Genomic DNA, 18825 nt, shown 5'->3' on the forward strand with positions numbered 1-18825 from the left:
TATATATATATATATATATATATATATATATAAAAACAAACAAAAAAAAAACATTTATATATATAAAAAAAAGGGGGTTTGCCACATGGGGCCCTGGGGACCTCTGAGCCCTTTAATAATATATATATATAAAATAAATAAGAATAAAAAAAAGAAATACTTTTTTTAATAAAAAAAGGGGGGTTGCAATCCCTGGGTGCCTCTGGGCCCTTTAATAATAATAGTATATATATATATATATATATATATAAAATAAATTAAAAAATATATTTTTTTTATAAAAAAAGGGGGGTTGTCATCCGGGGCCCTGGGGATCTCCGGGCCCCTGGGGACCCCCGTACCCCTAAAAAAAAAATTGTCCCTTTAGTAAAAAATAAATTAAAAATATATTAGAATTTTATTTTTTAATAAAAAAAGGGGAGCTGCCATCCGGGCCCCTGGGGACCTCCGGACCTCTGAAAAAAAAAATTGGTCCTTTTAATAAAAAATAAAATAAAAAAATATTTTTTTTTATAAAAAATAAATAAAAAAAAAGAGGAGTAGCCATCTGGGGCCCTGTGGGCCTCCGGACCCCTAAACAACTTTTTTTTTTTTTTTAAAGGGGGTTGCCATCTGGGCCCCTGGGGACCTCCGGGCCCCTTACAGGTGTACTGCCTGTACCCCCCTGATGGCGACCCTGTCTCCGGGAATATTCTTTTCTCTCCGGGAATATTCTTTTCTTGCACATGCGCGGTTTTTTTTTCTATTACATTTCTCGCACGAGTCTCCCATCATTGATCAGAAAATCGTTTGTTTTTCAAAAAATTTCCAACATGTCGGATTTCTCAAATTTGTTGCTGCAGCCCACTAACGGTGCGAAATTCGTACGAAAATTCTTTGATACAATTTTCGAAAACATTTTTTTTCGAAATTCGAATCGTGTATGGCCGCCTTTACAGCACTTCAGACCTGAACATCCTACAAATGAAACTCAGATTACTCAGTGCACTTAGCGACTTAAAGGATAAGTGGACTTTCAAAACAGGAACACTTTTGCATCTTGCCTGGCTTATCACCCCATCTAAAGTATCCAACCCCCCCTCCCCCCCCCCATAGGGATTACTTTACTGAATCTGATCGCCATGGTCTACCATATTTACATCCTTGTTGCTAGCTGTTCCTGCACAGTGGATCCTCTTAGGCTTCTATGGGACCGTCTTCCAAGGCTGGAGACCACTCAAATGTAATTGTACAAGCTTTGTTTGATTGGATAATAACTATGAAGTGTGAGGGCCCTTCTGATTGGGCATGAATTGAACAAATTGTTTAGAGCCGGTTCACACTGGGGCGACACGACTTCGGGGGCGACTCGGCAAGGCGTCCTAGGCGTCCTAGTCAGAGGCGACTTGCAAAATGACTTCTGTATAGAAGTCAATGCAAGTCGCCCCGAGTCGCCCCCAAAGTTGTACAAGAACCTTTTTCTAAGTCGGAGCGACTTGCGTCGCTCCTATTAGAACGGTTCTGGTGAATGGAATGGAACGCGACTTGTCAGGCGGCTGAGCCCCAGTGTGAACCGGCTCTTAGGGTGGCACCTTGTATGACACAGTGTAATCAGATTGCATGGTGTGTGACTAGATTTGAGTGATGGTAACACATTATACAGCCAAACATTTTGCGCACACCTGATCATGACACCTATATGAGCTTGTTGGATATTCCATTCCAAACCCATAGGTATTATTATGAAATTGGCCATCCTTTGTGACTATAACATCCTCCGCTTTTTTGGAAAGGCTTTCAACAAGATTTTGGAGTGTATCTTTGTTAAAGGGGTGGTTCACCCTAAAAACGACTTTTTTTTATTACACTGCCCCCCCACATTGTGCGGGAGTGGGCGTTCCTAACATGTCTGTGATTGACGTTTGACCAAAACCAAGCTCCCCCCGTCGCGTAAGCCGCGTCACGATTGGCGAAAGGAGCCGAACGGCGATGCGCATGAGCAGTACAGCGCCCACTCGCCGTTCGGCTCCTTTCGCCAACCGTGACGCGGCTTACGCGACGGGGGGAGCTCGTTTTTGGTCAAACGTCAATCACAGACATGTTAGGAACGCCCACTCCCGAGGGACTCGCAAGCCGGATGCCACGGGTGAATATGCTGTACTAAGGTATGTACAGCATCAAAAAAATAATAAGAGCCTTAATCGTATTGTAATGTGGGGGGCCAGTGTAATAAAAAAAAGTAGTTTTTAGGGTGAACCACCCCTTTAATTTGTGCCCATTTTAGACAAAAGAGAATTTTTGGGATCAGGTGCTGGTGTTGGTCGAAATTATGAAACGTCTCAAGCCTCGTACACGCGATCAGACTTTCATCAGACAAATCTGTGGATTTTTGTCCGAAGGGCGTTGTCCGTGAACTTGTTCTGCATAAAGACGGCAGAACTTTTTCAGCCAACATTCACCAAACTACATGTTTTTTTTAGCTCTTTAGTCCCACCCTTTGGGCAACTTCTGCTAATGTTGTCTATTGCCGCATACACACGATCGGTCAAACCGATGAGAACGGTCTGATGGACTAATAATTTCATTTTTTTTAAAGTGTTTAATCCATTAACATGGTAATTATAGAAATCTAGAAATGTGTCAAGATCCATCGTACTAGTTCATTTAAGTAATTTATCAATTCTTGGGAGTCAACCGGAAAATATTTCTAGGGGCTTCCCCCAATTTGTGTAATTCTTTGTTAATAACTCCATCTGGTATTCAGCTGAAATGGGGGATTTCCAGCGTCTGTTTATGAGATTTTATATGTTGATAATGTGAGACACCTGATCTGTGAAATGAATTTATAGAAGTGTCAGTCTACACGTGTGCTATACAGCATGGGGTTTTAGTGCACATCGGCATATATGGAAGACCTCAATTGCTCCACCCATTGTTCTAGAATAAGGAGAGATGGCATGTAGAATATTTAAGTCCTATACACTTTTTGGACTTCAGTGCTTTCTAGGAGACCCATAGCTAATGTACTTTAGTCATTGATAGTGATCTTATTGCAACTCTGGAACCGTCCTACATCTATGTACTCTTCCCCGTTGATGCTGTATCCTGGGTTGTGGACTAAGGTGACAGCATTATCCTAAGGTGACTCAAAAAAAGGTATTACCACCCCGACAAGTGGGAGCTTCCCACATAATTAGGGGTTGTGTCACTCAGAAAGTGGACTGGACTGCCCAAAAAGTAAGTATGACCTTCAAGGGATTGTCCATAAGGAGGTTGTGATATGTGTGGTTCATTGGCTGGGATGACAATGTTATGTCTTTATGGTTGAAATGGCTGGCTGGTTAGTATTCCTGATGGTATGATGGGGGCTCTGAAGGCTAGTACCGGCTGGAACAGAAATTGGGGTGCCCACAGGCAGTTGGGGTACAGGAGTAATTTCTCCAGGAAACATTGATGGGCCCAGTTCCTCCTGATTTGAATGAATATACCTAATATGGCCATGGGCTGGAAAGGCAGAGAGTGCACGGTGTCTGTGCATCCTGGGAGTGCCTTTAGTAACACTTGGGTGTGGGACCCCACTGTGTGAACATGCACATGGTCACAGCACTAAAACTTTTTCTGCTCTGTGCCTGTATGGGATAGGCCTTTTGGCTAAGTCTGGGGTCATTTTTGCTACCAGGCCTCAGGGCCCAGCCAGTTTTTTTTTTTCTCTTTCACGTTTGTCACTTTTGTGTGTGTTTTTTTCACTGGATGGAGGGTGTGAGTCCTTGGGCTTGCCCTAAATTCTAGAGGGAGAATGTGTGGCCATTCGGTTCTTTCCTCCCCTGACCCTGGGGGTCTGTCTTCAGGAGAGCCCCTAGACCAGGTACTCAGTGGTTGGCTCTGACTGGCCACAAGGAAAAGGGTCCACCAGGCATTTTGGCAAGGTAGACCAAGTTTGCAACCTTGTCCCTCTCAGGTGCCTGGCACCCCGGGGATTCAGGGTGAGGTCCTACTCCTGACACAAATATTAATTTTCAAAGTCTGCTGTTTTTTAGTGTTTTTAGATCTTTTTGTCACATGTTACTATGGTATACTGAAGTATAATTACAAGCATTTCATACAGTAAGGCCTCGTACACACGATATGTTAAACAGAGGACAACGGTCTGATGAACCATTTTCATCGGTCAAAACCGATCGTGTGTGGGCCCCATAGGTTATTTAACCATTGGTTAAAAAAAAGACAACTTGCTTTAAATTTAACCGATGGATTCCTAACCGATGGGAAAAAAACAATCGTTAGTAGGCACAACCATCAGTTAAAAATCCATGCATGCTCAGAATCAATTCGACACATGCTTGGAAGCATTGAACTTCGGTTTTTTTCATCACGTCGTTGTGTTTTACGTCACCGCGTTCTGACACGATTGTTTTTTTAACCAATGGTGTGTAGGCGCGACAGACCATCAGTCAGCTTCAAAAGTCTTCTCCCCGCTGTGCATGCCGATACCCTCACACCTGCCTGCTGCCATTTCTGAGCAAACTGCACTGGTGGTGCCCCGATCTCGCAGTTGAATCAACTGTAGGAGACGGTCCTGGCGCTTGCTGGACTTTCTTGGGCATCCAGAAGTCTTTTTTATGGCAAAGAGGGACTATGCAACTAATTGCAATTCATCTGATCACTCTTCATAACATTCTGGAGTATATCCAAATTGCCATCATAAAAACTGGAGCAGCAGACTTTGTAAAAAAAATTATATTTGTGTCATTCTCAAAACTTTTGGCCATGGCTGTACTCCAACAGCTTGCTGATTGGACAGGGAAGAACAGCAGCACACTGATGAGTAATCCCTCTGTTTGCTTCATCTGTCAGCACATATGCATTGCGACAAAGGTGGATTGGCTGCTAGCTTTGGTCCAGTCTCTCAATCTGACTTGATGGTGTGTAGGAGATTACAAGAGGCTGATATCAGGACAACTTCAATAATTGGTGCTTGGAGTTCAGATTTTCTGTCATGCCGCGTACATACAATCGGTCAAACCGATGAGAAGGGTCTGATGGACCGTTTTCATCGGACCAAACCGATCGTGTGTGGGCCCCATCGGTTATTTATCCATAAGTTAAAAAAAAAGCAATCTTGTTTTAAATTTAACCGATGGATACCTAACCGAAAAAAAACGATCGTTAGTAGGCACAACCATCGGTTAAAAATCCAGGCATGCTCAGAATCAAGTCGACGCATGCTTGGAAACATTGAACTTCGTTTTTTTCAGCACGCCGTTGTGTTTTACGTCACCGCGTTCTGACGCGATCAGTTTTTTAACCGATGGTGTGTTGGCACGACTGACCATCAGTCAGCTTCATCGGTTAACCAATGAAAACGGTCCATCAGACCGTTCTCATCGGATGGACCGATCGTGTGTACGCAGCATTAGCGTTCCAGAGTTCTCATGGGTAGGACGATATACATGCCAATAAGTATGGATATTTGGCAAACCAATGTTTGCCCTATGCATATATTGAGTTCCGTGTGTTTTTAATATCTGGATAAGAGTTTTCCCTTTAAGTACAATGCGAACTTTGTCAGCTAGGACATGCAAATCTGCAGGGCTCCAGTGATCCTCACACTTTGTAATCTCTTCTTTCTCTTCCCTCCCTCCAGGCAACAACGTTCTGCTGTGTGATCGTCTCCATGCTGGCAGCTGTCGAGATCGCCACTCCTACATGCCGGCTCTAAACCGCACTGTTAAACTTCATTCTTCTTTTACCAACTGCCAGTTGTTATTTTTTGTGTTGCAAGATTTGGAATGAAAAGGACAAGCGGAGAAACTCTGGCTCCATAAAGTGCAGAGGGGAGCACAGAGCCAAGCAGAGAGCGGAGAGTCGAGCTGAACACAGAAGAGAGAGCAGAGATACACAGAGGAGAGAGCAGTGTTAAACACAGAGGGGGGTGCAGAGTTAAACACGGAGGGGAGTGTAGAGCTAAACACAGAGGGGAGTGTAGAGCTAAACACAGAGGGGAGTGTAGAGCTAAACACAGAGGGGAGTGCAAAGCGGAGCAGAGAGAAGAGTGCAGAGCTGAGGAGAGAGCAGAGCTAAACACAGAGGGGAGTGCAGAGCTGAGGAGAGAGCAGAGCTAAACACAGAGGGGAGAGCAGAGCTGAGGAGAGAGCAGAGCTAAACACAGAGGGGAGAGCAGAGCTGAGGAGAGAGCAGAGCTAAACACAGAGGGGAGAGCAGAGCTGAGGAGAGAGCAGAGCTAAACACAGAGGGGAGAGCAGAGCTGAGGAGAGAGCAGAGCTAAACACAGAGGGGAGAGCAGAGCTGAGGAGAGAGCAGAGCTAAACACATAGGAGAGGGCAGAGCTAAACACAGAGGGGAGTGCAGAGAGGGGAGAGCAGAGCTGAGGAGAGAGCAGAGCTAAACACAGAGGGGAGTGCAGAGCTTAACACAGAGGGGAGTGCAGAGCTTAACACAGAGGAGAGGGCAGAGCTAAACATAGAGGTTGCAGAGCTAAACACAGAGTGGAGCGCAGAGCTAAACACAGAGGGGAGCGCAGAGCTAAACACAGAGGGGAGCGCAGAGCTAAACACAGAGGGGAGCGCAGAGCTAAACACAGAGGGGAGCGCAGAGCTAAACACAGAGGGGAGCGCAGAGCTAAACACAGAGGGGAGCGCAGAGCTAAACACAGAGGGGAGCGCAGAGCTAAACACAGAGGGGAGCGCAGAGCTAAACACAGAGGGGAGCGCAGAGCTAAACACAGAGGGGAGCGCAGAGCTAAACACAGAGGGGAGCGCAGAGCTAAACACAGAGGGGAGTGCAGAGCTAAACACAGAGGGGAGCGCAGAGCTGAGCAGAGAAGGGAGTGCAGAGCTAAACACAGAGGGGAGCGCAGAGCTGAGCAGAGAGGGGAGTGAGGATGGAATGGATATAGGATACAGGGACATATAAATGGCAGGGAGTGGGTCAGCTCATCAATGTCCACCCATAATAGAAAAAAACAGTTTAGGTATTTCTTAGAGACTGGAGACTTTTACGCAATGGATCGTTGTATTGTTTCTTTATTTCAATGTAAAGTTTTTCTTTTATAAAATGTTTTTCAAAACTCATTGTGAAATATGTGAAAATAAAACCTTCTATAAGCTGTATACTCTCATTTCTTTATTCCTGTGTGTTTCCAGCCTCTGAGAGGCATGTGGAGGCGTCTTATTCTGTAAATCCTGGAGTAGCAATCAACCTGAAAGAGCTGAATTTTAACAGGCCCTCTTTCCTTACACTGAATTCTGCTATGATCACTAACATCCAGTCAAAATCCAGAAAAGTAACCACATGACTTCAGAAGTGGGGGTGGGAATTAAAAAATAATGCCTGTCTCCAGGCTAGTGAACGAGTGTAAATAACCTGTCACTCACAGCAAGGGGGCGGAACGGACTAAGGTTTTTCTCTGTTGGTCCGTTTTATTTCACTGAACAATAAAAGAGGATTGCTCAGAGCTGGATTAACTCTTTGTGGCAAGACTGGGCACAGATGATAGGAAATCTTATACTCTACATTGTGACAGCAAAAAAATTATAAAAAAAAAAATCGGGCTTACATCCACTTGGCTTCATAGATTCCAACTGCCCCACATCTCGGTCCTTAGTATGATAAGGACAATGTTACAGGCTGTGTCCTGGGATCACAGCATCACCGTTATTTGAATTACTGAGCATGTGCAGTAAATCAAAAAAGAGTGTTGAAAATTATTGCCCCCCCCTCCCCCCTGCTAAAATCCTCTGGCCTGGATTTAGAAAGCACTTACGCCAACGTATCTCGATATACGCCGCGTAAGTGTAAATTTACGCCGTCGTATCTGTGCGCCGTACCCACAGAACTAGATACGCCTGAAAATCGGCTTCTTCCGACCGACGTAACTTTCCTACGCCGGCGTATCATGGGCGCATATTTACGCTGGACGCATCTTGCGCTCCCATTGATTTCCTATTCAAATATGCAAATGACCGAGATACGCCGATTCACGAACGAACGGGAAAGTCATGTTAAGGTATGGACGTCGGAACAGCCGTCGTATTTTTTACGTCGTTTACGTAAGTCGTAAGTGAATGGGGCTGGGCGTAGGTTACGTTCACGTCGTAGGCATTGAGCCGGCGTATCTTAGAGAGTTTATGCGTAGTGATTCTGAGCATGCACGTGCATGCGCCGTTCGTTAGGCCCTTCATTTGCATGGGGTCACGGTTAATTTAAATGTAGCACGCCCACTACATTCCTACTTTGAATTAGGCGGGCTTACGCCGGCCAATTTACGTTACGCCGGCGCAAATATGGGAGCGAGTGCTTTGTGAATACTCAGCTTGCCTCTCAAAGTTACGTCGGCGTAGAGCATATGAGATGCGCTACGCCGGCACAAAGATGCGCCTCTTTACCTGAATCCAGGCCTCTCTCTCCACATGCCCCCAGCACAAATAATGTCTAGCTTCTCCACTGGTACTGGTACTGCCTATAAGAGTACCAGTACCAACCGTTCTACTCTAATAAAGTAGAATGGCTAGTGAAGGGGGAGAGGGGGCTTGGGTGGCCGGGGGGTGTGGGAGTTCTCCAGCCACCATAGGAGAGACCTGTCAAAGTGGGCCAGTCTGGATGAAGTCCAGGGACAAATTTTTGTCCCAGTCCAGCCCTGATGGTAGCCCCCTTGCGTCACTTTCCCTTTAAATCCAGTGGGCTAGATTCAGAGAGAATTTACGCCGGCGTATCTATAGATACGCCGCGTAAATTCAAATCTGCGCCGGTGTATCTTCTTTCTGTATTCAGAAAGCAAGATACGCCGACATTAGCCTAAGATACGACTGGCATAAGTCTCTTACGCCGTCGTATCTTAGGGTGCATTCTCACGCTGGCCGCTAGGTGGCGCTCCCGTCGTTTTCGGCGTAGATTATGCAAATTACCTAGTTACGCCGATTCACAAACGTACGTGCGCCCGGCGGTAGTTTTTTTACGTCGTTTGCGTAAGTCTTTTTCGGCGTAACGTTGCTCCTGCTATTAGGTGGCGCAGCCAATGTTAAGTATGGACGTCGTTCCCGCTTCGAAATTTGAATTGTTTGCGTCGTTTGCGTAAGTCGTTCGCGAATAGGGCTGGACGTAATTTACGTTCACGTCGAAACCAATGACGTTCTTGCGACGTCATTTGAAGCAATGCACACTGGGATATGTACACGGACGGCGCATGCGCCTTTCGTAAATCACGTCAGGTCATCACATATTAGCATAAAACACGCCCCCCCTTCCACATTTGAATTACGCGGGCTTACGCCGGCCCCATTTACGATACGCCGCCGCAACTTACGGAGCAAGTGCTTTGTGAATACAGCACTTGCTCCTGTAAGTTACGGCGGCGTATCGTAAACACGATACGCTGCGCCGCCGTAAGAAGGGGCGCAGCTACGTGAATCTAGCCCAGTAAGTATAGCCCTTTTTATATTTATCTTATTACTTTAGTCCTGTCCACAGAGGAGCTGCAACCTGGATTGTTGTTTTCACATCTCGTGTGAATTCTCTGGCTGGTTTTCCAATTAGAAGAATGGACTCTAATTACTCCAGGAAATAAGTGATGTTACGGGAATCTATTACCCAGCTCCTCTCCTTCCCCCGAAGAAAGCAATTACACATGTGAATTGCTGGGCCTGAATTTCAGCTGCGGCGATGAATGGGAATACGTTGATTTATACTTGAACAGAACACTTGCCCCTGTTAACAGGTAGCACTTATCATTTTCTGTTGATCCAGAGGAAGTAATGCAAGAGGAGTCCCATGTTCAGTGATGGCTCCCATTCAGAGGAATATTCTACGATTTAGCTGATGATGGAAAAAAGGGCCATTAAGGAAATCAGTTTATAAATACACAGTACCTTCCTTATTAAATCTTTCCCACCGGACCCCCAACAGCCTTTAACCACTTAAGCCCCGGACCATCATGCAGCTAAAGGACCAGGCCCCTTTTTGCGATTCTGCACTGCGTCGCTTTAACTGACAATTGCGCGGTTGTGCAACGTGGCTCCCAAACAAAATTGGCACCTTTTTTTCCCCCACAAATAAAGGCCCAGATTCAAGTAGCAATTGCGCCTGTGTAACCATAGGTTACACAGCGCAATTTCTTACTTGCCCCGGCGTTACGAATGCTCCTGATTCAGGAACATCGTAACGCCGACTGCAGCCTAAAATCTGCGTGGCATAAGGCTCTTATGCCACGCATATCGAGGCTGCATTCTTGCGATGACCGCTAGGGGGCGTTCCCATTGTGGTCAGCGTATAGTATGCAAATTGCATACTAACACCGATTCACAATGTTGCGCGAGCCCTGCGTACGCAATTTACGTCGTTTCCGTACGGCGTGTTTAGCGTAAGGCTGCCCCTTCTAATAGCAGGGGCAGCCAATGCTAAAGTATACCCGTCGTTCCCGCGTCGCGACGTTCGAATTTTACGTAATTTGCGTAATTGATTCGTGAATGGCGCTGGACGCCATTCACGTTCACTTTGAAGCAAATGACGTCCTTGCGACGTCATTTGCCGCAATGCACGTCGGGAAAGTTTCCCGACGGAGAATGCGCTCTACGCTCGGCGTGGGAGCGCGCCTAATTTAAATGATTCCCGCCCCCTACGGGATCATTTACATTAGGCGCCCTTACGCAGGGCAAGTTTACACAGCGCACACGCAATTTACGGAGCTACTGCTCCGTGAATCGCGGGTAGCGCAGTAAATTTGCGGGGGCGCAGGGCAAAAACGCTGCCCTGTGCCTCCGTAAATAAGGGGCAAATCTACCTGAATCCGGGCCAGAGATTTATTTTGGTGGTTTTTGATCACCTCTGCGGTTTTTACTTTTTGCGCTATAAACAAAAATAGAGCGACAATTTTGAAAATATTTTTTTCATTTTTACTATAATAAATATCCCCAAAAAAGATATACATTTTTTTTCCCCCTCAGTTTAGGCCGATACGTATTCTTCCACAAATTTTTGGTAAAAAAAAATCACAATAGGCGTTTATTGGGCAAAATTTATAGGCCCGGTTTCACGTAGAGCGTCGCATCTTTAGACCGGCGTAGCGCATCTCATATGCGCTACGCCGACGTAACTCTGAGAGACAAGAGCAGTGTTCACAAAGCACTTGCTCCCTACGTTGCGCCAGCGTAACGTAAATTGGCCGCCTAATTCAAAGTAGGAAGGTAGTGGGCGTGTTACATTTAAATTAACCGTGACCCCATGTAAATGATGGGCCGAACGAACGGCGCATGCGCGCGCATGCTCAGAATTACGTTGCATATACTCCCTAAGATACGACGGCTCAATGCCTACGACGTGAACCTAACCTACGCCCAGCCCCATTCACGTACGACTTACGTAAACGACGTAAAAGACGACGGCTGTTCCGTCGTCCATACCTTTGCATGGGATGCGCCTCCTATAGGTGGAATAACTTTACGCCGGACGTACGCCTTACGTAAACGGCGTCGATTACAGCGACGGGCGCAAGTACGTTCGTGAATCGGCGTATCTCGGTCATCTGCATATTCGACGCGTAAATCAAAGGAAGCGCCCCTTGCGGCCAGCGTAAATAAGCGCCCAAGATACGACAGCGTAGGAGACTTACGTCGGTCGGATGGAGCCAAAATTCAGGCGTATCTTATTTCAAGCATCAGGCGCATAGATACGACGGCGCATCAGTGCACTTACGCGGCGTATCAGAAGATACGTCGGCGTAAGTGCTTTCTGAATCCGGGCTATCTACCAAATAGGGGATAGTTTTATTGCATTTTTATTAATAATTTTTTTTTTCTAGTAATGGCGGCGATCAGCAATTTTTATCGTGACTGTGACATTATGGCGGACACATCAGACACTTTTGGAACAGTGCTATAAAAATGCACTGGTTACTGTAAAAATGACACTGGCAGTGAAGGGGTTAACCACTAGGGGGCGCTGTAGGGGTTAAGTGTGTACTAAGGGAGTGATTTTTACTGCGGGGGGGGGGGCGTGGCTGTGCGTGTGACGTCACTGATCGTCATTCCCTATGACAGGGAACAGACGATCAGTGACAGGTTTACTAGGAAGCACGGGGAGAGGTTTGTTTACACTCACCTCTCCCCGTTCTTCCTCTCTGTGACCTGATCGCGGGACACCGGCGGCGATCGGGTCCGTTGTTCCCGCGGGGACGGTCACGGAGAAGAGGGCCGCGTCCCACGGCTGGGATCTTAAAGGGGATGTACATGTACGCCCTTGTGCCCAGCCGTGCCATATCGTCGTGCGGCGGTCCTCAAACGGTTAAAGGGTAACTCCACTTTCATGGGGGAAAAAATGGCAAATAAAGAAAAAATAATATAGCGCATATAATTGCGACACTAATCATATTGTAATTGAATGTTATTAAAAATTGTCTTTCCTTTTCAATCTCCAGTCAATGTAATTTTCTGAGAATACATCGCAATATGGCTACCTGGAGTTGTTCTGTACAAAGAAACATCATTTCCTGCTTGTGTGATTGTCACACACATTTTCCCAGAAGTCTGCCCAAGATACAAATCTGATTTCAGGCATCCCCATGCAACAAAAATTACATTTTTTGAGAGATACTTTGAATAGGAACACATCTAAAGGGATGCAGGCCCAGCAGATTTCCTTATTAGTGCTCTGCAGCTTCACACCTGACAGTTAATTATGAAACCAATCCCATTAGACCCACTCAGAACAGAGGCACAGACAAACACACATAGATTTCTTCAGAATAACAAAAAGTAGGAATTTGCAACAACGTTTGTTATAATCCTTGTAATGTACATACAGTGGGGATCGAAAGTTTGGGCACCCCAGGTAAAAATTTGTATTAATGTGCATAACGAAGCCAAGGAAAGATGGAAAAATCTCCGAAAGACATCAAATTACAGATTGGACATTCTTATAATATGTCAAAAAAAGTTAGATTTTATTTCCACCATTTACACTTTCAAAATTACAGAAAACAAAAAAATGGCGTCTGCAAAAGTTTGGGCACCCTGCAGAATTTCTAGCATGCACTGCTCCCTTTGCAAAGCTGAGACCTGCCAGTGTCATGGATTGTTCTCAATCATCGTCTGGGAAGACCAGGTGATGTCAATCTCAAAGGTTAATCACGGATGTCAATCTCAAGGACGTAATTTACGTTCACGTCGAAACCAATACGTTGTTACGCCGTACTTGGAAGCAATGCACACTGGGATATGTACACGGACGGCGCATGCGCCGTTCGTAAATCACTTCAGGTCATCACATATTACCATAAAACACGCCCCCCTTCCCCATTTGAATTACGCGCGCTTACGCCGGCCCCATTTACGCTACGCCGCCGCGACTTACGGAGCAAGTGCTTTGTGAATACTGCACTTGCTCCTGTAAGTTGCAGAGGCGTAGCGTAAATACACTACGCTGCGCCGCCGTAACTTATAGCGTAGCTACCTGAATCTACTACAGTGTCTTTTTAAACAGAGGGTGGTCCGCTTTAGAATAAAAGTGGTCTCTGTGGTGGATTCGCCCCAAGATCACTTTTATCAGCGGAATATATGCCGCTCCCCAGTGGTCTCCACCACTTACCGGAGCCATCGGTAGCGGCGGAGACAATCGGGTCCTTTTCCCTCTGAAGCATGTATCGAGTGAAAAAAAGATGGCCCCCACTTGGCTCCATACCATTGGACGATGGAAGTGACATCAAACATCACTTCCGCCCAATGGTCTTAAAGTGCAAAAAAAAATTGAAATGTAAAGCACCTCATCCCGCCGAGCTTGCGCCAAAGCGAATGCATACATAAGTCACGCTTGCATATAAAAATGGTGTTCAAACCACACATGTGAGGTGTCGACACAACCGTTAGAGCGAGAGCAATAGTTCTAGCACCTTCTCCGTTTTATAGCAGAAAGTAAAAACGATTGTTTTCAAAATTGTGTTAATTTGTTTATAGCGCAAAAAAATAAAAAAAACGCAGAGGCGATAAAATGGCACCAAAAGAAAGCGAACGCATACGTGAGTAGCGCCCACATATGAAAACGGTGTTCAAACCACACATGTGAGGTATCACCGCGATCATTAGAGCGAGAGCAATAATTCTATCCCTAGACCTCTGTAACGCAAAACGGGTAACCTGTAGACATTTTTAAACATCGCCTTTGGAGATTATTAAGGCCCCATGCACACGAGATGCTATTACAAACGCCTCTAATCTCAGCTTTTCAAAGGCAAAAAACGGCATTTAAAACGCCCGTTTTTGCCGCGAATTGCGCGGCGGTTTGCCGCGTTTTACCGTGATTTGCGGCTGTCAGCGTTTATCCCCAAAACACTGTAGACCCTCCCCAAGCTCAGAATCAAACTATTTGTGCCGTGTTTTGCCGCGTTCAGCGGCGTTTTGCCGCGTTTTGCCGCGATTTGCGGCTAAAACGCAAAAGCTGAAAGCTTCTGAACCCCAAATTTTGGGTTTGGAAAAACGGCCCTAAACCCAACTGCTTTGAAACGCCAAAAAACGTGATCGTGTGCATGGACACATAGGCCCAGATTCTCATACATTCGCGCTGCTCCTGGGCAGCGTAATGTATGAGCTCTACGTTACACCGCCGCAGGTCTACAGGTTTAAATCCTGATTCTCAGAACACTTACCTGTAAACTTGCTGCGGTGTATCGTTAGATTGCTCGACGTGCATTGCGCTAAATGACGTCGCCCCGACGTCATTTGCCTAGATGTATACGTAAATGGCGTCCAGCGCCATTCACGGACGTCTTACGCAAACGACGTAATTTTGATTCAATTCGACGCGGGAACGACGGCCATAGTTAACATTGGTTGCCCCTGCTAATAGCAGGGGCAACCTTACGCGTCGGGTACGCTACGCAAACGACGTTAATTCGCTGCGTCGACCTCGCGTATGTTCGGGAATCGCCGTACTTACCTCATTTGCATAGACGACGGGGAAAAGCGACGATGCGACACCTAGCGGCGGGAAAAAAAATTACTTTTAAGATCTGACAGCGTAACAGCCTTACGCTTGTCAGATCTAATGGGTACCTATGCGCAACTGATTCTAAGAATCAGTCGCATAGATACCCGGGGCCAGATGAGGAGTTACGACGGCGCTAATGGTGTTGCGCCGTCGTAACGCCTTCGAGAATCTGGGCCATAGGATAACATTAAATGTGTTCAGGGGCAGTTGAAAAAAATGCCCAAATGCCTCTGAACTCGAGTTTAGGAGCGTCTCGTGTGCATGGGGCCTAAGAGTCAAAATTTGTCGCCAATCCAGGAGCGGGCGCTATTTTGAAGCGTGACATGTTGGCCGGAAGTGGGTGCAAATACCTGTCTTTAGACAGGTATCTGCACCCCCCTTTCCCCTGAAAGGTGTCAAATGTGACACCGGAGGGGGGGAGGGTTCCGATGAGCCGGAGTTCCACTTTAAATTCAAAGTATGGAAGGTTACATTTCAAAAAAAGAAAGTGTCCCCTTATACCAACTCTGTGCGCAGCTTTTATGATTTCTAACCCTACAAATAATAACAGGAAAACACTGAGTCACCACCTCAAAGCTTTCTCCGCTCATTCACAGGAGGACAATGTTCGGGTGACATCAAAAAACAAAATCTTTATGGCTGCGGGCTTCGTTCCCCGGCGCACTTCTGTGCAGACAAGTACCTGCAAGATTCTTAGAAAATGATTTCATACATCAGCTGTGAACCCGCAAGAAAAGAAGAAAAAACAAAGATGACACACTTTTGTTATCAGCCCAGATCAGTTCCCCAGCTGTTGCTTCTCATTGGTAGTTGCACTCCTTATGATGTGATTACAATGAGCGTATTCTTGTTGTAGAGATAAAAAGTTTGCGGTCTAATGTCAGAGTTTTTGTCTTCTTTTCTCAGATCCCTTTGTCTATTAAAACAATTAAAATGTGACACCGACAAAAGAAGGAGAGATTACAAAAACATTACCATAACCAGTTCCCGACCGCCAACCGGCTCACGTGTATTTACGGGGGCAGAATGGTTTCCCTGCGCAAAACCCCGTACAGGTATGTGGTTGCTTTAAAAGCCGTCAGAGGGCACACGTGCGCTACCGGAGGGATGTGCACGTGCACACCGGATCGATGTGCACGTGCGCCTCTGGAGGGATGTGCACTTGTACCACCAGAGGAAAGTGCACGTGCTCCTCCGGAGGGTTGTGCACATGTACCACCGGAGGGATGTGCACATGTACCACCGGAGGGATGTGCACATGTACCACCGGAGGGATGTGCACGTGCGCCACCGAAGGGATGTGCACGTGTGCCCCCGGAGGGATGTGCACGTGCGCCACCGGAGGGATGTGCATGTGTGCCACCGGAGGGATGTGCGTGATGTGATATGTCTCCTCCCCTACTCAGTCCTATCCTTATACAGTTAGAACACAGTGAGCGAACACACATTTAAACCCTTGATCACCCCCTAGTGTTAATCCCTTCCTTACCAGTGACATTTACACAGTAATCAGTGCTATTTTATAGCAATGATCGCTGTATAAATGTCACTGGTCCCAAAAATGTGTCAAAAGTGTCCGATCGCAATGTCGCAATACCGCTAAAAATCACAGATCACCGCCATTACTAGTTAAAAATATATGTTAAAAAAATGTCATAAATCTTTCCCATAGTTTGTAGACGCTATAACGTTTGCGCAAACCAATCAATATACACTTATTGCGATTTTTTTTTACCAAAAATATGTAGAAGAATATGTATCTGCCTAAACATTTTTGGGGATATTTATTATGGCAAAAAGCAAAAAATATTTTTTTTTTCAAAAGTGTCCGATGTGTCCGCCATAATGTCACAGTCCCACTAAAAATCACAGATCACCGCCATTACGAGTAAAAAAAAAAAAATGCCATAAATCTATTCCCTATTTTGTAGACGCTATAAGTTTTGCGCAAAGAAATCAATATACGCTTATTGTGATTTTTTTTTTTTTACCAAAAATATGTAGAAGAATACGTATCGACCTAAACTGATGAAGAAACAACATTTTTTTTAAAAAAAAATTGGATATTTGTTATAGCAAATAGTATAAAAAAATGTTTTTTATCTGGTCTTAAGATACGCTTCCTAATTGGCCAGGTTGAGAAGCAGAAAGACAATAGCGAATATTAATTGTTATTGTCACATAACTGGGTGGGCTCAGGGCACGATGCTCTGCGCCCCGAGCCCACCATTTTTGAAGCCAATTAGATCCTTCAGGCTCTAATCATGTGCTTCTAAAAAAAAAAAAAAACATTGAAATCCATGCGTCCGGTGCCCTGCATGTAGATTAGGGGCCGGGCGCATTGAGATTGGGGTCAGCGCCCCTCATGGACTGGCCACTACTGGTATAATATTTAGTCATGTTTAGCACAACACATTTTTTTTTGAAAGCTTATATATATAAGAAGGGATAACTTATTTTTGTGTCTGCTGCTCCTAACATTTTATTTTGATTTCTGCTCTGTGTGTTCGTGCGGGTTTTTAATTAGTAGGTACCAGGCTAACGGGTTTCACCTGTGTCAGGCTTCGAATGACGTAAGGGGCGAAACATGTTAGCCTGTTACATTTGTGTTTTGCCATGTATTACTGAATTACACCGAGTAGCTGGCTGAAATTTGTGCAGATTAAATATTAAATTTCAGCCAGCTACTCAATATAATTTGAAAAAGTGCAATACTTTATTTGCTACATGATAAAAACACAAATGAAACAGGCTAACGTGTTTCACCTGTGTCAGGCTTCCTCATGCCACTGAGGAAGGCTGTCAGGGCTGAAACATGTTAGCCTGTTTTTCCATGTATTACTGAATTATACTGCATAGCTGGCTGAAATTTGTGCAGAATAAATAGTAAATTTCAGCCAGCTACACAATATAATCTAATAAAGTGCAATACTTTATTTGCTACATGATAAAATACAAAGGTAACAGGCTAACGCGTTTCACCGGTGTCAGGCTTCCTCATAGCACTGAGGAAGGCCTTCAGGGCTGAAACATGTTAGCCTGTTACATTTGTGTTTTGCCATGTATTACTTAATTAGAATTTAGATTACAGTATATTGAGTAGCTGGCTGAAATTTACTATTAATTCTGCACAAATTGATAAAACACAAAGGTATCAGGCTAACGAGTTTCACCTGTGTCAGGCTTCGAAGGCCATGAGGGGCGAAACATGTTAGCCTGTTACATTTGTGTTTTGCCATGTATTACTGAATTACACTGAGTAGCTGGCTGAAATTTGTTCAGAATAAATAGTAAATTTCAGCCAGCTACTCAATATAATTTGAAAAAGTGCAATACTTTATTTGCTACATGATAAAAACACAAATGAAACAGGCTAACGTGTTTCACCTGTGTCAGGCTTCCTCATGCCACTGAGGAAGGCTGTCAGGGCTGAAACATGTTAGCCTGCTACATTTGTGTTTTACCATGTATTACTGAATTATACTGCATAGCTGGCCGAAACTTGTGCAGAATTAATAGTCAATTTCAGCCAGCTACACAATATAATCTAAAAAAGTGCAATACTTTATTTTCTACATGATAAAACATAAATGTAACAGGCTAACGAGTTTCACCTGTGTCAGGCTTCCTCATAGCACTGAGGAAGGCCTTCAGGGCTGAAACATGTTAGCCTGTTACATTTGTGTTTTACCATGTATTACTGAAATACACTGAGAAGCTGGCTAAAATTTGTGCAGAATTAATAGTAAAATGCAGCCACTTACTCAATATAATCTAAAAAAGTGCAATTCTTTATTTTCTACATGATAAAACACAAAGGTAACAGGTTAACGTGTTTCACCTGTGTCAGGCTTC

This window comes from Rana temporaria, chromosome 5 (assembly GCF_905171775.1).
Source record: "Rana temporaria chromosome 5, aRanTem1.1, whole genome shotgun sequence".
Taxonomy (NCBI): domain Eukaryota; kingdom Metazoa; phylum Chordata; class Amphibia; order Anura; family Ranidae; genus Rana; species Rana temporaria.